Raw genomic sequence first — 17,825 nt, 5'->3', positions numbered from 1 at the left:
GTGTGTGTGTGTGTGTGTGTGTGTGTGTGTGTGTGCATGTGTGCGTGCGTGTGTGTGTCCCTCTTTTCCCTGGCATATGTTTGTGTTGCATTAATAAATAGAAGTGCTGGGGCTTAATCCCTCTGGAATAAGCCACTCATGTTCTGTTTCAAAGGAACATAATTACGGGCAGCGTATCCACTCACCTATTGGACTCCAGCAACTCAGGACGCTACCCAACGGAGATACACACGTCATTATTTCCTTTCTCACATTTAGGGAAGGGAATATTTGTTATCAAATCTGCGAGAGAGAAAAAGGGACAGAGAGAGAGGGAGGGGGAGAGAGACAGAGAGAGAGAGAGAGAGAGAGAGAGAGAGAGAGAGAGAGAGAGAGAGAGAGAGAGAGAGAGAGAGAGAGAGAGAGAGAGAGAGAGAGAGAGAGAGAGAGACAGAGAGAGAGACAGAGAGAGAGACAGAGAGAGAGAGAGAGAGAGAGAGAGAGAAGCCTACGCCTTCACTATTGTGAATCACTAAAACAATACAGAAATAAAACTACGGAAAAAGAAGGAACAGCATGTCAGAATCAGCTCAATGTAATTGAAGAATCCATAGACTCTAATCACTTCTGGGAAAATTGGAAAAAACTAAACAAACAACAACACGAATAACTATCTATCCAAAACGGAGATGTATGGGAAAAACACATCTCCAATCTTTTTGGCCCTATAACAAAGAACAAACAGCAAAAAAATATACATGATCAAATGCAAATCTTAGAATCAACTATTAAAGACTACCAGAACCCACTGGATTCTCCAATTACATTGAATGAACTACAGGACAAAATACAAACCCTCCAACCCCAAAAGGCCTGTGGTGTTGATGATATCCTCAATGAAATGATAAAATATACAGACCTCAAATTCCAACTGGCTATACTTAAACTCTTTAACATCATCCTTAGCTCTGGCATCTTCCCCAATATTTGGAACCAAGGACTGATCACCCCAATCCACAAAAGTGGAGACAATTTTGACCCCAATAACTACCGTGGGATATGCGTCAACTGCAACCTTGGGTACAAAACAATGTACTGAGCAAATGTCAAATTGGCTTTTTACCAAATTACTGAACGACAGACCACGTATTCACCCTGCACATCCTAACTGACAAACAAACAAACCAAAACAAAGGCAAAGTCTTCTCATGCTTTGTTGATTTCAAAAAAGCTTTTGACTCAATTTGGCATGGGGGTCTACTATAAAATTGATGGAAAGTGGGGTTGGGGGAAAAACATACGACATTATAAAATCCATGTACACAAACAACAAGTGTGGGGTTCAAATTGGCAAAAAAAACACACAATTCTTTCCACAGGGCCGTAGGGTGAGACAGGGATGCAGCTTAAGCCCCACCCTCTTCAACATATATATCAACGAATTGGCGAGGGCACTACAACAGTCTGCACCGGCCTCACCCTACTAGAATCTGAAGTCAAATGTCTACTGTTTGCTGATGATCTGGTGCTTCTGTCACCAACCAAGGAGGGCCTACAGCAGCACCTAGATCTTCTGCACAGATTCTGACAGACCTGGGGCCTCATGTACAAAGACTTGCGTTGAATTCATACTAAAACATTGCGTACGGACAAAGCCATAAATGTGCGTACGCACCAAAAAAATCTGATGTATGAATCTCTGCGTACGCAGCATTCCACATACATTCTCTTTGTACATCCCAATCAACGCGAAATTGAGCGCACATGCACGAGCACCACACCACACCCTGTCTCCTCCCTCAATTAAATCAATTTAAATATGGTAATTAGTCCAATTTGGCAAAAGAAACCTGCAAGAACATGGCTAAAGCAAGCAAGAAACGAAATTTCACTGAAAACGAATTAGAGGTGCTACTATCAGAGGTAGAAACAAGAAAAAATATTTTATTTGGAAATCTGTCCTCTGGAATTAATAACAAAAGAAAGAAAAAAGAGTGGGCGAGTTTGTCTGATGCCGTCAACGCGGTGGGATCTGAGAGTCGCACCGTAAATGAACTGAAGAAGAAATGGTCAGACATAAAGGTGGAAGTTAAGCGGAGAACTGCTGCGCACCGACAAAGTGTGGGCAGAACAGGCGGTGGTACAGGGACCGATGAACTTGCACCCTTTGATCAGAGAGTTGCCTCTATTGTAGGAGACACGTTAATCTCTGGAATCGTATCCGCTGATGTAGGAGACTTGGATATACTACAGGACTGCCAGCAAGGTGACTCAGATTTATTTCCTTAACTTTGATATACATAGCCAGCCACCGTTTAATTTTAAAATGCATGCAATATAGCAAAAGGTACACCAGAGATTTCACGTATCCACTGCTTTTATTGCAAATGCGTGTACCCATTAAAAAGGAACAGACTCAAATTACTGTTAAGATGTGCCTGTGTTTAATTGGACTTAGGAACCGCAGGAACGTCCACTGGCACGCACTCAGAGTCCGCACCACCTGAGCAGCCAGAGCCCATTCAGTCCAGCGTCTCCCGTGTCTCTAATGTTCCCCCCAGTGCTGAAGCCCGTCCATCTGGCCGTGTCTTGACGCATGCTGTTCTGGAGTCACAACAACAAATTGTTAGGGCCATTGAAGAAATGAACAGTCACCTTAAAAATGTCACTGACGCACTCACAGAAATAAGCCATTCATTAAAAGAATTGGTCAAAAAATGAACTTTGTGTCTGAGTACCATTTATATTGTCGCAATTACACGTTGACGGGCCTGAATGGCTTGTTGATTGTGCTGCACATATACTGGTCCTGGGTCAGGGTCATCTGGCGGTGCCCCCACCTCACCAAGGGGTATGCCATGCCTGTGCGCGACATTGTGCAGCACTCCACAGGCCAGTATGATGCGGCAAACCTTGTCAGGGCGGTATAACAGCATCCCCCCGGTCCTGTCAAGGCAGCGCCACCGACATTTCAGCTGCCCAATCTCCCGCTCCACAACTGACCGAGTGCGGGAATGGGCATCATTGTATCTGCGCTCTCGGTCAGTTTGTGGGTTGGTGAGGGGGGTTAACAGCCACGTCTTTAGTGGATAACCACTGTCTCCTGATGGGCAGTAATAATAATTACAGACACAAACATTTTACTTTTAGATAGAACCATACATTTAAATGCATAACTTACCAAGTAGCCACCCATCGCGCACCCTGCCAGCTTGAGTCTCATCCCAACCATGCTGTTTGTAAGGATATATGAATCATGGGTTGACCCAGGCCACCTTGCCACAATATTTGTTAGGCGCATTTGTGCATCAATATAATCTGCACATTTATTGAATGGAAATGTTTCCGATTCACATATGCAAATTCGTCTTCAGATGGCGCCTTTATAGCAATATGTGTGCAGTCGATCGCTCCGATTACATTAGGAAAACCGGCTATCGCTGCAAATTGCGCTTTGATGTTTGGCTGGTCACCTGCATCGTATGGGAACGTTATATACCTGGTAGACAAGCGGATGATGCCGTCCCATACAGGTGGCATTGCACGGCTCAAACACGACTGGCTTATTCCTGAGCGGTCTGCCAGTTCTCTTTGGAAAGAACCGGTTGCTAGGAAACCAAGTGTAGTAAGCACCTGTAAAGGAACGGGTAATGCGTGGCTCCTCACTGTCTCTCTTTCCAAATTCGGACCCAACTCAGCACAGAGCTCCAAGAGTATAGCCCTTGGAAATCTGAAACGGCTGATGAGCCAGTCATCGTCGTGGGCCAGAAAATCACCGTGGTCCCTAAAAACTCGTTCTCTCCGGATTTGTCCATTGAAAATGTCTTCTAATAAAGCCAAAGCTGCCATTGCTAGACGGGTTGTATCAATTTTCACATCCTTTATATATGTTCTTACTTAATTGCATAATTAATAGAATATTCTAATAAGACTCGTGTGACAATAATATGGCAAATCATTTATCAATTACAAATTATAAGCAATATCTGGCAGGTGCGATAGAACAGTTCGTAGTGTAATGTTTGCCACTTCACTTTATTGCCTCTATGAGTCGCCAACGGACAAACATCACAAAAATGTACGTACGCCAGGCCTGAAGTTTACGTGGAAGAACGCACATTCTTACGTTAATTTCACTGTTAGTACATCTGACCGTGAACGTGAAAGCTGGCGTACGCCGTGTTGATACATGAGGCCCCTGGGCCCTGGCAGTAAATCTCAGTAAGACAAAAATAATGGTGTTCCAAAAAAGGTCCAGTTGCCAGGACCACAAATACAAATTCCATCTAGACACCGTTGCTCTAGAGCACACAAAAAACTATACATACCTCGGCCTAAACATCAGCGCCACAGGTAACTTCCACAAAGCTGTGAACGATCTGAGAGACAAGGCAAGAAGGGCCTTCTATGCCATCAAAAGGAACATAAAATTTGACATACCAATTAGGATCTGGCTAAAAATACTTTAATCAGTTATAGAACCCATTGCCCTTTATGGTTGTGAGGTCTGGGGTCCGCTCATCAACCAATAATTCACAAAATGGGACAAACACCAAATTGACACTCTGCATGCAAAATTCTGCAAAAATATCCTCAGTGTACAACGAAAAACACCAAATAATGCATGCAGAGCAGAATTAGGCCAATACCCGCTAATTATCAAAATCCAGAAAAGAGCTGTTAAATTCTATAACCACTTAAAAGGAAGTGATTCCCAAAACTTCCATAACAAAGCCATCACCTACAAAGAGATGAACTTGGAGAAGAGTCCCCTAAGTAAGCTGGTCCTGGGGCTCTGTTCACAAACACAAATAGACCCCACAGAGCCCCAGGACAACAACAACAACACAAATAGACCCAACCAAATCATGAGAAAACAAAAAGAGAATTAGTTGAAACATTTGAAAGAATTAACAAAAAAACGGAGCAAACTAGAATGCTATTTGGCTCTAAACAGAGAGTACACCGTGGCAGAATACCTGACCACTGTGACTGACCCAAACTTAAGGAAAGCTTTGACTATGTACAGACTCAGTGAGCATTGCCTTGCTATTGAGAAAGGCCGCCGTTGGCAGACCTGGCTCTCAAGAGAAGACAGGCTATGTGCACACTGCCCACAAAATGAGGTGGAAACTGAGCTGCACTTCTTAACCTCCTGCCAAATGTATGACCATATTAGAGACACATATTTCCCTCAGATTACAGATATCCACAAAGAATTCGAAAACAAACCCAATTTTGATAAACTCCCTTATCTACTGGGTGAAAAACCACAGTGTGCCATCACAGCTGCAAGATTTGTGACCTGTTGCCACCAGAAAAGGGCAACCAGTGAAGAACAAACACCATTGTAAATACAACCCATATTTATGTTTATTTATTTTCCCATTTGTACTTTAACTATTTGCACATTGTTACAACATTGTATATATATACATAATATGACATTTGAAATGTCTTTATTCTTTGGGAACTTCTGAGTGTAATGTTTACTGTTTTTGTTTTGTTTTTGTTTTTGGGGGGGGGGGGGTGGGGGGTAGATCAGCTTAATATTGCAGATAGATTGTAACTTCCATCAATGTAATTGTCTGCATCACTTCCAATCCCCCCATGTTATATATATATATATATATATATATATATATATATATATATATATATATATATATATCAGTGGGGAGAACAAGTATTTGATACACAGCCGATTTTGCAGGTTCTCCTACTTACAAAGCATGTAGAGGTCTGTAATTTTTATCATAGGTACACTTCAACTGTGAGAGACGGAATCTAAAACAAAAATCCAGAAAATCACATTGCATGATTTTTAAGTAATTAATTTGCATTTTATTGCATGACATAAGTATTTGATACATCAGAAAAGCAGAACTTAATATTTGGTACAGAAACCTTTGTTTGCAATTACAGAGATCATACGTTTCCTGTAGGTCTTGACCATGTTTGCACACACTGCAGCAGGGATTTTGGCCCACTCCTCCATACAGACCTTCTCCAGATCCTTCAGGTTTCGGGGCTGTCGCTGGGCAATACAGACTTTCAGCTCCCTCCAAAGATGTTCTATTGGGTTCAGGTTCTGGCTAGGCCACTCCAGGACCTTGAGATGCTTCTTACGGAGCCACTCCTTAGTTGCCCTGGCTGTGTGTTTCGGGTCGTTGTCATACCGGAAGACCCAGCCACGACCCATCTTCAATGCTCTTACTGAGGGAAGGAGGTTGTTGGCCAAGATCTCACGATACATGGCCCCATCCATCCTCCCCTCAATACGGTGCAGTCGTCCTGTCCCCTTTGCAGAAAAGCATCCCAAAAGAATGATGTTTCCACCTCCATGCTTCACGGTTGGGATGGTGTTCTTGGGGTTGTACTCATCCTTCTTCTTCCTCCAAACACGGCGAGTGGAGTTTAGACCAAAAAGCTACATTTTTGTCTCATCAGACCACATGACCTTCTCCCATTCCTCCTCTGGATCATCCAGATGGTCATTGGCAAACCTCAGACGGGCCTGGACATGCGCTGGCTTGAGCAGGGGGACCTTGCATACGCTGCAGGATTTTAATCCATGACGGCGTAGTGTGTTACTAATGGTTTTCTTTGAGACTGTGGTCCCAGCTCTCTTCAGGTCATTGACCAGGTCCTGCCGTGTAGTTCTGGGCTGATCCCTCACCTTCCTCATGATCATTGATGCCCCACGAGGTGAGATCTTGCATGGAGCCCCAGACCGAGGGTGATTGACCGTCATCTTGAACTTCTTCCATTTTCTAATAATTGTGCCAACAGTTGTTGCCTTCTCACCAAGCTGCTTGCCTATTGTCCTGTAGCCCATCCCAGCCTTGTGCAGGTCTACAATTTTGTCCCTGATGTCTTTACACAGCTCCCTGGTCTTGGCCATTGTGGAGAGGTTGGAGTCTGTTTGATTGAGTGTGTGAACAGGTGTCTTTTATACAGGTAACAAGTTCAAACAGGTGCAGTTAATACAGGTAATGAGTGGAGAACAGGAGGGCTTCTTAAAGAAAAACTAACAGGTCTGTGAGAGCCGGAATTCTTACTGATTGGTAGGTGATCAAATACTTATGTCATGCAATAAAATGCATATTAATTACTTTAAAATCATACAATGTAATTTTCTGGATTTTTGTTTTAGATTTTGTCTCTCACAGTTGAAGTGTACCTATGATAAAAATGACAGACCTCTACATGCTTTGTAAGTAGGAAAACCTGCAAAATCGGCAGTGTATCAAATACTTGTCCTCCCCACTGTATATATATATATATATATATATATATATATATATATATATATATATATATATATATATATATACATACATACACATACACATACACATACACATACACATACAAATACATATATATACATATATATACACATATACACACATACACACACACACATACATACATACATACATACATACATACATACATACATACATACATACATACATACATACATACATACATACATACATACACATACATATCCTTTAAAAATATATATATATTCCCCTTTATTACTTTCCAACCCCTCCAACCTTTCCCTACTTGGAGTAAACTAGTGAACAACAATGCTTAGGCCTCTACTTCCAGCTTATACTTACTATCTACATTTTATGGACACAGTCAATCTTACAATAATTATATTTTGTTTGTTTTTTCTCCTGAACTTCTTCTACTCTCAACCTCTCCGATCATTTTCATGATGTCCATCCGGTTTGCTTCTATATGCCATATCTTTCTAACTGTGCTCTTTCACAAAAGCTCCCAACCTACAACCTACAGTATATACTTATTAAGGACACAGTATGCTTACATTATTAGTTATCTTGTTATTATTTGTTGTTAGTTGTTATTAGTCCCATCCTTCAATTCCATTCAACACCTCCCATCTATCTCTTAACACCATCCATATAGGATTTCTATTTGCCATATATATTTCAACTGTACTGTGATGTCTTACAAAAGTTCTGAACCTTTCTATTCTCATTGTTTCTACAGATTGTGAATTTAAAATAAACATTTTTGCTAAAAGTATTATTGATCGATTGACTATGACTTTTCAGATCACCCAGTAATGCTATCTGCAAGGTTAGCTCCAGGTAAATATTGCAATCCTTTAGCCATTCCTGGACCTGTGTCCAAAAATAAGCTACAAATGGACAGTACCAAAACAAATGATCTAATGATTCTCTCTTCGCAGCAACATCTGCAGAGCTGGGAAGATTGTATCCCCCATATAAATAACATTCTATTGGTAGCAAGGATTTTATAATAATAATTTAAATTGAAAGATTCTAAGTTTTGAATCCGGTGTCGTTTTTGCGTATCAGTTCATTGACACTATGCCATGGGATCGGTACGTCAAAAATCTCTTCCCAACTATGTTGCAATCTATATGGGACGGCTGTCAATCCTTTGGTCCTTAAGTGAAACTGATATACTTTTTTATTTATCACAGTTTTCCTTAACCAATTATGTTCTTTAATGCAAGGCCGACAGACAAGTTCCTTACTTTCTCCCCCTTCCACTTTCCTCTTCCATTTGTCCGGTAAGGCTGCAATTATTTTGTTGTAATTTTGGGTAGAGCAGACAATTCCATATGTTTTTGTTAGCTGCATGTGCGACATAACTCCACCAGTCCTACCTATGATATAATTTACGAAGATTATACCTTTATGAACATTTTGTCAAAAAAATAAGTTTTTTTGTCAATTAGTATATTTGAGTTTAACCACAATATTTGTTGCATTATTTGTTCTGTCGTTTCTGGAGGATTAAATTGAAATTGCAACCAACTTTCTATGGCTTGTTTTAGAAATAGTGATATTTGGGAGATTATTTCCTTTTCAAATAACAAGTAATGTTTACTGTTAATATTTATTGTTTATTTCCCTTTTGTGTACTATCTACTTCACTTGCTTTGGCAATGTTAACATACGTTTCCCATGCCAATAAAGCGCTTAAATTGAATTGAATTGAATTGAATTGAGAGAGAGAGAGAGAGAGAGAGAGAGAGAGAGAGAGAGAGAGAGAGAGAGAGAGAGAGAGAGAGAGAGAGAGAGAGAGAGAGAGAGAGAGAGAGAGAGAGAGAGAGAGAGAGAGAGTGAGAGAGAGAGAGAGAGAGAGAGAGAGAGTGAGAGAGAGAGAGAGAGAGAGAGAGATAGTGAGAGAGAGAGAGAGTGAGTGAGACAGAGAGATAGAGAGAAAGAGAGTGAGAGAGAGAGAGAGAGAGAGAGAGAGAGAGAGAGAGAGAGAGAGAGAGAGAGGAGAGATGAGCGGAGGGATAGGTGTGGATGAGGGGTGAGGAAAATTATTTGTATAGAATTAAATGACAGAATAAGATATGTGGTGTCTCTGTGTGTTTGAGTATACCTGACCAGGTATTAAACCCGCGTTGTCTGCTTTGCATTAGACTGTGTTATCCCACCGATCTAAAGCCTCAAATACATTATAGGATAACTTAAATGAATATGCTGTACGTAGGAACTCTAAACTATATAGTTCCATCTCTCTTCTGTCATGATAAATCAATGAATTATTTTGAATCGTTCACACCTGACCCATTTACATTGATAGTGGCTATCTTCCCAAAGATATTGTAATGCATGTTTGATTTTGGGAGCTACATATGTTCCTTCCGTTGGTATATTTTACACCTCTTTGAATATAAGGCTTTTTAAATACCCTTTTGATCCTCCCGAGAGAGAGAGATGTTTAGAAAGATTAAAACACACATATTTTCTCCATATGTTATTTTCTTTACCTGCTGAAAGAGTGGAGTTGAGTTAACTTGTGTAGCTACACTGTAAACACATACAGTATACATCCAATATGAATGATGAACACAGTCCAGAGGCTCCTGCTCCCAGTGCCTTGTCTCAGGAGCTCTCTACCCTCTGCCATCTGCACACAGGTGATAAAGTCAGGTTAGAGGTGAAAGTCCAAGGTCTCGTTCGTTCTCTCTCTCTCTCTCTGTCTCTCTTTCTCTCTGCTTTCTCTCTATCTCTCTCTCTTTTTTTGTCTGAGGCTAAAGCACTGGGATCTCTGAAAGGCTCCTGACTGTCTGTGTGTGTGCTTGAGTGTGTGTGTGTGTGTGTGCACGTGCCAATACACTGTACACGTGCACGTGTGCGTGTCAGGAACTCCCATGGCTGTAGAAGTGATGGTGTTTTCCTACTTCCCGTTGGTTTGCTGTGTTCAGCTTACACACACACACACACCACCACACACACACACACACACACACACACACACACACACACACACACACACACACACACACACACACACACTCCCGGAAGGCTAGATTGAAATGATTGACAGGACTCACATACTATTCCTCTCCCCATGCCTGAGGAACTGTGTGTACAGTACTGCTAGTCTGGACTGAAACACACACACACACTTTTGGAGGGGATAATTACCCCTTTTATTGCTGGGGACTCCCCCTAGAGAAGGAACACAGACAGAAATGTATTACACTTTGTGTGTGTGTGTGTGTGTGTGTGTGTGTGTGTGTGTGTGTGTGTGTGTGTGTGTGTGTGTGTGTGTGTGTGTGTGTGTGTGTGTGTGTGTGTGTGTGTGTGTGTGTGTGTGTGTGTGTGTGTGTGTGTGTGTGTGTGTGTGTGTGGACGTGTTTAACTATTCTTGTGGGGACCAGAAGTCCCCACAAGATTTGTAAACGAACAAAAAGTTGACCAACTGGGGACATTTTGTTAGTCCACACGAGGTCAAATGCTATTTCTATGGAGTTTAGGGTTAAGGTTAGAATTAGTGTTAGGGTTAGAATTACGTTAAGGGTTAGGGTTAGGAGCCAGGGTTAGTTTTTTTATTTATTTATTTTTTATTTATTTTTTCACCTTTATTTAACCAGGTAAGCCAGTTGAGAACAAGTTCTCATTTACAACTGCGACCTGGCCAAGATAAAGCAAAGCAGTGCGATAAAAACAACAACAACACAGTGTTACATATGGAATAAACAAAAACGTACAGTCAATAACACAATAGAAAATAGAAAATCTATATACAGTGTGTGCACGTGTAGTAAGTTATGGAGGTAAGTCAATAAATAGGCCATAGTGCAAAATAATTGCAGAAGATGATGTGCAAATAGAGATACTGGGGTGCAAATGAGCAAAATAAATAACAATGTAAATAACAATATGGGGATGAGATAGTTGGGTGGGCTAATTACAGATGGGCTGTGTACAGGTACAGTGTTCGGTAAGCTGCTCTGACATTAACTAAAGTTAATGAGGGAGATAAGTGTCTCCAGCTTCAGAGATTTTTGTAGTTCGTTCCAGTCATTTGCAGCAGGGAACTGGAAGGAATGGTGGCCAAAGGAGGTGTTGGCTTTGGGGATGAAGAGTGAGATATACCTGCTGGAGCGCATACTACGGGTGGGTGTTGCTATGGTGACCAATGAGCTAAAATAAGGCGGGGATTTGCCTAGAAGTGATTTATAGATGACCTGGAGCCAGTGGGTTTGGCGACGAATATGTAGTGAGGGCCAGCCAACGAGAGCATACAGGTCACAATGGTGGGTAGTATATGGGGCTTTGGTGACAAAACGGATGGCACTGTGATAGACTACATCCAATTTGCTGAGTTGAGTGTTGGAAGCTATTTTGTAAATGACATCGCCAAAGTCAAGGATCGGTAGGATAGTCAGTTTTACGAGGGCATTTTTGTTTTATTTAACCTTTATTTAACCAGGTAAGCCAGTTGAGAACAAGTTCTCATTTACAACTGCGACCTGGCATGTTTAGCAGCATGAGTGAAGGAGGCTTTGTTGCGAAACAGGAAGCCGATTCTAGATTTAACTTTGGATTGGAGATGCTTAATGTGAGTCTGGAAGGAGAGTTTACGGTCTAACCAGACACCTAGGTATTTGTAGTTGTCCATATATTCTAAGTCAGACCCGCCGAGAGTAGTGATTCTAGTCGGGCGGGCGGGTGCAAGCAGCGTTCGATTGAAGAGCATGCATTTAGTTTTATTAGCGTTTAAGAGCTGTTGGAGGCCACGGAAGGAGTGTTGTATGGCATTGAAGCTCGCTTGGAGGTTTGTTAACACAGTGTCCAATGAAGGGCCAGATGTATACAAGTGGTGTCGTCTGCATAGAGGTGGATCTGAGAGTCACCAGTAGCAAGAGCGACATCATTGATATACACAGAGAATAGAGTCGGCCCGATAATTGAACCCTGTGGCACCCCCATAGAGACTGCCAGAGGTCCAGACAACAGGCCCTCCGATTTGACACATTGAACTCTATCTGAAAAGTAGTTGGTGAACCAGGCGAGGCAGTCAGTTGAGAAACCAAGGATATTTAGTCTGCCCATAAGAATGCGGTGATTGACAGAGTTAAAAGCCTTGGCCAGGTCGATGAAGACGGCTGCACAGTTTTGTCTGTTATCGATCACGGTTATTATATTGTTTAGGACCTTGAGCGTGGCTGAGGTGCACCCATGACTAGCTCGGAAACCAGATTGCATAGCAGAGAAGGTACGGTGGGATTCGAAGTGGTCGGTGATCTGTTTGTTAACTTAGCTATCAAATACTTTCGAAAGGCAGGGTAGGAAGGATATAGGTCTGTAACAGTTTGGATCTAGAGTGTCACCCCCTTTGAAGAGGGGGATGACCACTGCAGCTTTCCTTTCTCTGGGGATCTCAGATGATACGAAAGAGAGGTTGAACAGGCTAGTAATAGGGGTTGTGACAATTTCGGCGGCTAATTTTAGAAAGAAAGGGTCCAGATTGTCTAGCCCAGCTGATTTGTAGGGGTCCAGATTGTGCAGCTCTTTCAGGACATCAGCTATCTGAATTTGGTGAAGGAGAGGTGGGGGGGGCATGGGCAAATTGCAGCGGAGGGTGCAGAGCTGGTGGCCAGGGTAGGGGTAACCAGGTGGAAAGCATGGTCAGCCATAGCAAAATGCTTATTGAAATTCTCGATTATCGTAGATTTATCGGTGGTGACAGTGTTTCCTAGCCTCAGTGCAGTGGGTAGCTGGGATGAGGTGCTCTTATTCTCCATGGACTTTACAGTGTCCCAAAACTTTTTGGAGTTAGTGCTACAGGATGCAAATTTCTGTTTGAAAAAGCTAGCCTTTGCTTTCCTAACTGATTGTGTATATTGGTTCCTGACTTCCCTGAAAAGTTGCATATCGCGGGGGCTGTTCGATACTAATGCAGTACGCCACAGGATGTTTTTGTGCTGGTCAAGGGCAGTCAAGTCTGGGGTGAACCAGGGGCCTATATCTGTTCTTAGTTCTGAATTTTTTGAATGGGGCATGCTTATTTAAGATGGAGAGGAAAGCACTTTTGAAGAACATCCAGGCATCCTCTACTGACGGAATGAGGTCAATATCCATCCAGGATACCCGGGCCAGGTCAATTAGAAAGGCCTGCTCGCTGAAGTGTTTTAGGGAGCATTTGACAGTGATGAGGGGTGGTCGTTTGACCGCAGACCCATTACGGACGCAGGCAATGAGGCAGTGATCGCTGAGATCCTGGTTGAAGACAGCGGAGGTGTATTTAGAGGGTCAATTAGTCAGGATGATATCTATGAGGGTGCCCATGTTTACGGATTTAAGGTTGTACCTGGTAGGTTCCTTGATAATTTGTGTGAGATTGAGGGCATCTAGTTTAGATTGTAGGACGGCCGGGGTGTTAAGAATATCCCAGTTTAGGTCACCAAGCAGTATGAACTCTGAGGATAGATGGGGGGCAAGCAATTCACATATGGTGTCCAGGGCACAACTGGGGGGTGAGGGGGATCTGTAGCAAGTGGCAACAGTGAGAGACTTATTTCTGGAAAGGTGGATTTTTAGAAGTAGAAGCTCAAACTGTTCGGGCACTGACCTGGATAGTATGATAGAGCTCTACAGTAGATTGCAACTCCGCCCCCTTTAGCAGTTCTATCTAGACAGAAAATGTTGTAGTTCGGGATGGACATTTCTGAATTTTTGGTGGCCTTCCTAAGCCAGGATTCAGACACTGCTAGAACATCAGGGTTGGCAGAGTGTGCTAACGCAGTGAATAACTCAAACTTGGGGAGGAGGCTTCTGATGTTAACATGCAAGAAACCAAGGCTTTTACGGTTACAGAAGTCAACAAATGATAGCGCCTGGGGAGTAGGATTGATACTGGGGGCTACAGGGCCTGGGTTAACCTCTACATCACATTTACATTTTACATTTACATCATTTAGCAGACGCTCTTATCCAGAGCGACTTACACATTGGTGCATTCAATTTCTGATAGCCAGTGGGACAACCACTTTTTTTAAAAAAAAATTATGGGAGGGTGGGGGAGGGAGGGGGTAGAAGGATTACTTTATACTATTCCAGGTATTCCTTAAAGAGGTAGGGTTTCAAGTGTCTCCGGAAGATGGTCAGTGACTCCGCTGTCCTGGTGTCGTGGGGGAGCTTGTTCCACCATTGGGGTGCCAGAGCAGCGAATAGCTTTGACTGGGCTGAGCGGGAACTGTGCTTCCGTAGAGGTAGGGGAGCTAGCAGGCCAGAGGTGGATGAATGTAGTGCCCTCGTTTGTGTGTAGGATCAGAGCCTGAAGTTAAGGAGGTGCCGTTCCAATCACAGCTCCGTAGGCAAGCACCATGGTCTTGTAGTAGATGCGAGCCTCAACTGGGAGCCAGTGGAGTGTGGAGTGTGCGGAGGAGCGGGGTGACTTGAAAGAACTTGGGAAGGTTGAACACCAGACGTGCTGCAGCGTTCTGGATAAGTTGTAGGGATTTAATGGCACAGGAAGGGAGCCCAGCCAACAGTGAGTTCCAGTAATCCAGACGGGAGATGACAAGTGCCTGGATTAGGACCTGTGCCGCTTTCTGTGTAAGGTAGGGTCGTACTCTGCGAATATTGTAGAGCATGAACCTGCAGGATCGGGTCACCGATTTGATGTTAGCGGAGAACGACAGGGTGTTGTCCAGGGTCACGCCAAGGTTCTTTGCACTCTGGGAGGAGGACACAATGCAGTTGTCAACCGTGATGGCGAGATCATGGAGCGGGCAGTCCTTCCCCGGGAGGAAGAGCAACTCCGTCTTGCCGAGGTTCAGCTTGAGGTGGTGAGCCGACATCCACACTGATATGTCTGCCAGACATGCAGAGATGCGATTCGCCACCTGGTTATCAGAAGGGGGAAAGGAGAAAATTAATTGTGTGTCGTCTGCGTAGCAATGATAGGATATGACAGAGCCAAGTGACTTGGTGTATAGAGAGAATAGGAGAGGGCCTAGAACTGAGCCCTGGGGGACACCAGTGGTGAGAGCACGTGGTGCGGAGACAGATTCTCGCCACGCCACCTGGTAGGAGCGACCTGTCAGGTAGGACGTAATCCAAGAGTGAGCAGCGCAGGAGATGCCCAACTCGGAGAGGGTGGAGAGGAGGATCTGATGGTTCACAGTATCAAAGGCAGCAGACAGGTCTAGAAGGATAAGAGCAGAGGAGAGAGAGTTAGCTTTAGCAGTGCGGAGAGCCTCCGTGACACGGAGAAGAGCAGTCTCAGTTGAATGACCAGTCTTGAAACCTGACTGGTTTGGATCAAGAAGGTCATTCTGAGAGAGCTAGCAGGAGAGTTGGCTAGAGACGGCACGCTCAAGAGTTTTAGAGAGAAAATAAATAATTGATACTGGTCTGTAGTTGTTGACATCGGAGGGATCGAGTATAGGTTTTTTGAGGAGGGCTGCAACTCTCGCTCTCTTGAAGATGGAAGGGACATGGCCAGCGGTCAAGGATGAGTTGATGAGCGAGGTGAGGTAAGGGAGAAGGTCTCCGGAAATGGTCTGGAGAACAGAGGAGGGGATAGGGTCAAGCAGGCAGGTTGTTGGGCGGCCGGCCGTCACAAGTCGCAAGATTTCATCTGGAGAGAGAGGGGAGAAAGAAGTCAAAGCATAGGGTAGGGCAGTGTGAGCAGGACCAGCGGTGTCATTTGACTTAATAAATGAGGATCAGATGTCGTCATCCTTCTTTTCAAAATGGTTGACGAAGTCATCCACAGAGAGGGAGAAGGGAGGGGGAGGAGGAGGAGGATTCAGCAGGGAGGAGAAGGTGGCAAAGAGCTTCCTAGGGTTAGAGGCAGAGGCTTGAAATGTAGAGTGGTAGAAAGTGGCTTTAGCAGCGGAAACAGAGGAAGAGAATGTAGAGAGGAGGGAGTGAAAAGATGACAGGTCCGCAGGGAGTCTAGTTTTCCTCCATTTCCGCTCGGCTGCCCGGAGCCCTCTTCTGTGAGCTCGCAATGAGTTGTCAAGCCACAGAGCAGGAGGGGAGGACCGAGCCGGCCGGGAGGATAGGGGACATGAGAGTCAAAAGATGCAGAAAGGGAGGAGAGGAGGGTTGAGGAGGCAGAATCAGGAGATCGGAGGGAGAAGGATTTAGCAGAGGGAAGAGATGATAGGATGGAAGAGGAGAGAGAGTAGCGGGAGAGAGAGAGCGAAGGTTGCGACCGCACATTACCATCTGAGTAGGGGCAGAGTGAGTAGTGTTGGAGGAGAGCGAGAGAGAAAAGGATACAAAGTAGTGGTCGGAGACTTGGAGGGGAGTTGCAGTGAGATTAGTAGAAGAACAGCATCTAGTAAAGATGAGGTCAAGTGTATTGCCTGCCTTGTGAGTAGGGGGGGACGGTGAGAGGGTGAGGTCAAAAGAGGAAAGTAGTGGAAAGAAGGAGGCAGAGAGAAATGAGTCAAAGGCAGACGTAGGGAGGTTAAAGTCACCCAGAACTGTGAGGGGTGAGCCATCCTCAGGAAAGGAACTTATCAAGGCGTCAAGCTCATTGATGAACTCTCCAAGGGAACATGGAGGGCGATAAATGACAAGGATGTTAAGCTTGAATGGGCTAGTGACTGTGACAGCATGGAATTCAAATGAGGAGATAGACAGATGGGTCAGGGGAAAAAGAGAGAATGTCCACTTGGGAGAGATGAGGATTCCTGTGCCACCGCCGCGCTGATTAGATGCTCTCGGGTATGCGAGAACACATGGTCAGACGAGGAAAGAGCAGTAGGAGTAGCAGTGTTTTCATGTGGTAATCCATGTTTCCGTCAGCGCCAAGAAGTCGAAGGACTGGAGGGTAGCATAGGTTGAGATTAACTCTGCCTTGTTGACCGCAGAACGGCAGTTCCAGAGGCTGCCAGAGACCTGGAACTCCACGTGGGTCATGCGCGCAGGTACCACCAGATTAGAGTGGCAACAGCCACGTAGTGTGAAGCGTTTGTATGGCCTGTGCAGAGAGGAGAGAACAGGGATACACAGACACATAGTTGACAGGTTACAGAAAAAGGCTACAATAATGCAAAGGAGATCGGAATGAAATTAACTAAACATCTGGGAAAGCAAGAGAGCGGGGCCTCCCTCACTTATGTTTCACTGAAACACTCAAATATAACTCTCCCAACTTCCACTTTAGAAATGATAATTGTTGTAAACTACAGCGGTTCAATGTTTTCTAGGAATAGACTCTAACTTAGTTTATTCAGCTAGCTAACTTGGTACAGTATTCTTCCGTGAAAACCGTCCAGGGCACCGAATCCTATGACGCCAAAGCCAACTAGCATGCCAGGCTCCAATAACATGGTTTAGCACCAATACTCGGTTACAACAAACCACCAGTGTGTTAACATGCCAAGCAGATCATTCGTGTCCGTGTCTAACGTTGTGTAAAGTTTTGGGTTAGTTTTGACAGTTTGAGTGAGTACATCGTCAACTTATTCAGCCAGTTAGTTAGCTAGAATAGTTAGCATACTAGCTAGCCATTGCTCTCTGCCAACGAACCAACCCCTCCTCCCATGGCACGAACACACAGAGACC

At 44.0% G+C, this 17,825-nt stretch overlaps 1 protein-coding gene and 1 long non-coding RNA gene across 2 annotated transcripts in view; one reads left to right on the top strand and one right to left on the bottom strand.

Moving 5' to 3' along the window:
• LOC121539761 (estrogen-related receptor gamma) overlaps positions 1-17,825 on the top strand; it is a 246,252-nt gene that overhangs the window by 121,583 nt on the left and 106,844 nt on the right. The gene's annotated exons all lie outside the window — the stretch shown is intronic.
• LOC121539381 lies at positions 2,242-3,194 on the bottom strand. The gene is made up of 2 exons (XR_005995360.2): positions 3,161-3,194; positions 2,242-3,082 (listed from the first exon to the last, which is right to left on the bottom strand). It is a non-coding gene; the product is annotated as an uncharacterized LOC121539381 (long non-coding RNA).

The sequence above is a fragment of the Coregonus clupeaformis genome, chromosome 25 (genome assembly GCF_020615455.1).
Source record: "Coregonus clupeaformis isolate EN_2021a chromosome 25, ASM2061545v1, whole genome shotgun sequence".
Lineage (NCBI taxonomy): Eukaryota > Metazoa > Chordata > Actinopteri > Salmoniformes > Salmonidae > Coregonus > Coregonus clupeaformis.
Note: the sequence above shows the minus strand (reverse complement) of the source record. Positions and strands in the feature narration are given on the sequence as shown.